Raw genomic sequence first — 3,466 nt, 5'->3', positions numbered from 1 at the left:
TGCAGATGATAAGTATAAAATTGCAGAGGCATAAAGGTAGACGAAGTAAATGCCCAAAGCTGTGGAAAAAGTAATTGAATGGAAGCAATAGTGAGGTTATCCGCTTTGGACCAAGAAAGAACTGATCAAGGTATTTTCTGGACGGTGTGAAGTTCAATACAGTGCACGTCCAATGAAACCTCGGAGTTCGGGTGCTTATATCTTCAAAATGTCTTCATCAGGTGCAGAAAATAATCAAGAAAGCTAAGGGACTGCTGGCCTTTATAGGTAGGGGACTGGAGTAGAAGGATGCCTGAGTTAATGCTGCAGTTATACAAAACCCTGGTTATAACTCACTTGGATTACTGTGAGCGGATCTGGGCACCACACATTCTGAAGGATATGTTGGTCAACGGAGGGGTTTCAGTGTGGGTTTTGACAAAAGATACCTGGACTTCAGTGGTCAAGGTGGAATGAACGATCTTACCAATTAGAACCGATGTCTGTAGAATTGAGAATGTCAATGTGTGGTCTGATCAAAATCTTCCAGATATGAATGCGAAAAGAGAGGGTCGATAAAGAAAAAATGTTTCATCTGGTTTTGGTCTGCAGACCGATGGGGCATTGTGTGAGGCTTACGGCCAGACCATTGCGCAGAGATGTTAGGAATCACAAAGGGTGGTAGATATTTGGAAGTGTTCTTGACAAAGTGCAGTGGATACTAAATAATTTTATAAATTGAAATATGAGCTAGATAAATTTTAGTGAAGCCAAGGTACGAAGGAATAGAGGCCAAGTGCCAGAGACTGGTGTATGAAGTTGGGTGAGAGGTGAGCCATGACGTTATTGAATGGAGGCAGAGGCTGGAGGACATGTCTCATTGGATATGCACTGTATTGAACTTCACTCTGTCCTGAAAATACCTTGATCTGTTCTTTCTTGGTCCAAAATGGATAACCTCACTGTTGCTTCCATTCGACTCCTTTAGCCACAGCTTTGCTAATTCACTTCGTCTGCCTTTATCCCTCTGCAGTTTTAGGCTTATCGTCTGCACAGTCTACTGCACCTGCTGGTCTCTGCATCTTTCCTACTCAGCAGGATCCTTTACAGTTCCTCAGTTCCATCCACGCGGTCTCCACTGAATGCTTTTCCCTCATTATATCCTCTCTCAACATTCAAGTAATTTTGTTTCCAATCACTGACGCTACTCCACCAATTTCCACAGCCGCCCTGTGACACGATCCTGTATCCTCGCTCCGCGCTATTGATCTTCGAGAGTCCATCCTTTTGTTTTCCTCAATCTGCAGCACGTTCTCCTCGTGGTCAACATCTCACACGAGACTGCTCCAACATTCAAACTGATGAAGGTCGATTCACTTCAACTGCACCTCCCTCCCAGAGCTCCCTGAGACACCAAAACTCCATCCATTGACACTTAAGCACGCTCAACAATAGAACACTCATCTCTCTCTGGAGTATATCACACGAAAGTTTAACAACACTTTGACTTTTGGAAGTTCACCTCACCAAAGTCCGAAATTACAGGAAGCGCGGTCTGAAAATCCAAGTTTATGGTAGCCATTGCTTCTGCTTTATCCACCCAACTAATATCCACAAAGCGCACTCAAGTCTAGTCCGGCATGAGTTCCCTTTCCACCATGTATGTTGACAGTATCTTAAACTGGTATGATTTTCTAAGTGCCCAGCTAAGACTTCCAAAGGAATATCCTTACTCACTAATGTCCTTACGTCTCACTTAAATATCAGGGCTAATGCTCTTTTCAAATTCCACCTTATTGTTGTTAATAGCCCGCACTCTGGAAATTTTATCTCTCTACCGTGGTCAACTTGTAAACATGTCACTGTGCTGGCAATTAATTCGAAGCGTTAATCTTCATTTGTGCCATTGCGTACATCTATGATTTGTCAATGCTTCTTGTGTTCAGATAATAAGTCTTGATTTTAGTTTTTCACAATTACTCTTTGTACTTTTCTTATTTGATCCTGATGGATGATTATCATCAATATAATGACTGAACTTGCTATGTTTGCTGACCCATTCTCCTCGCCTTTAACCATGTCCAGACGCTGTTCTATGAAGTCAACTGGTGATTTCAGATTTTGTCAAACTCCCATCACCTATCAAGCCCTCACCACGACGTTTTTGCTTTCGTGGCTTATCCACACCACTATTTAGAAGATTCTTAGCAAAGAGGGTCACACTGACATGGATCGGGGAAGTGTGGTCATCCAAAGTGAGGCATCGCTTGGCAAAAAACAACTATTTGTGCTCTTCAGCAAAAGACTTGCTGCTTTTTTTGCTGGAGCTTTCGCTTCAATCTCAAGTATTTATGATGATTTTGTGGACTGCAGGAAAATGAGTAAGAAAGACACATGGCAACCAAAAGTGAAAGAGTCAGGCAGACGGAGCAAAGAGTTAAAAGGATGTTGCGGAGAGTGCAGAGTTGCGGGCAGCCTCTGGTGGCTGTAGAAAGCCGACAGCACTGGGCACTCCCAGGTGGTCGCCCATCCACGTGCTAACAAAGCCTGAGTCGGCTTGGCTTGTGAGAGCAGACAAGATCGGGTGTCTTCAGGGTCGTACAGCCACACACATCAACAGCTCGCATTTCTGGCTCCGTAAAGGCACACAGCACTACACTGAAAACACGCGTATTTCATCATGAAATCTGACTCTAGTCAAACATTTCTTTTTCCTTTGACTTTCTATTCTACTATCTCCACTGTCAATTCCTCTGCCGTACATGCACACACTCACTCTCACTCACACACGCACACACAAATTACAAGCCTTTCCCTTCACTTTCAGTACACAACAGGGCCAACTCATTTCACACTCACTCACTCTGCTCCATTTCAACATTCATTCGCATCCAAGCTACTCTGCAACTAAACTCCTTTCTAAATTACATCCACAGTGACATACTCACACCACCACGCTGTTCAGCCCCTACAGCCTCTGCCTCCATTCAATCACATCATGGCTCACCTCTCACCCAACTTCGTACACCAGCCTCTGGCACTTGGCCAATATCCCTTCGTACCTTGTCTTCACTAACATTTATCTAGCTCTCATTTAAATTTAACAACACAACCAGTATCCACTGCACTTTGTCAAGAACACTTCCAAACATCTACCACCCTTTGTGATTCCTAACACCTCTGCACAATGGTCTGGCCGTAAGCCTCACACTATGCCCCCTCGGTCTGCATACCAAAACCAGATGAAATACTTCGTCTTTATCTACCCTCTCTTTTCCCATTTATGTCTGGAAGACTTTGATCAGACCACACATTAACTTTCTCAATTCTACAGACAACATGCCCAATTGCTAAGATCTTTCATTCGATCTTGACCACTGAAGTCCAGGTATCATTTGTCAAAACCCACACTGAAACCTCTCCGTTGACCAAAATATCCCTCAGAAGGTGTGGTGCCCAGATCCGCTCACAGTAATCCAACTGGGTT

The sequence above is a fragment of the Rhincodon typus genome, unplaced genomic scaffold (assembly GCF_021869965.1).
Source record: "Rhincodon typus isolate 14 unplaced genomic scaffold, sRhiTyp1.1 hic_rhity00000087, whole genome shotgun sequence".
NCBI lineage: Eukaryota > Metazoa > Chordata > Chondrichthyes > Orectolobiformes > Rhincodontidae > Rhincodon > Rhincodon typus.
The sequence above is the reverse complement of the archived record's forward strand: the minus strand, read 5'-3'. Positions refer to the sequence as shown.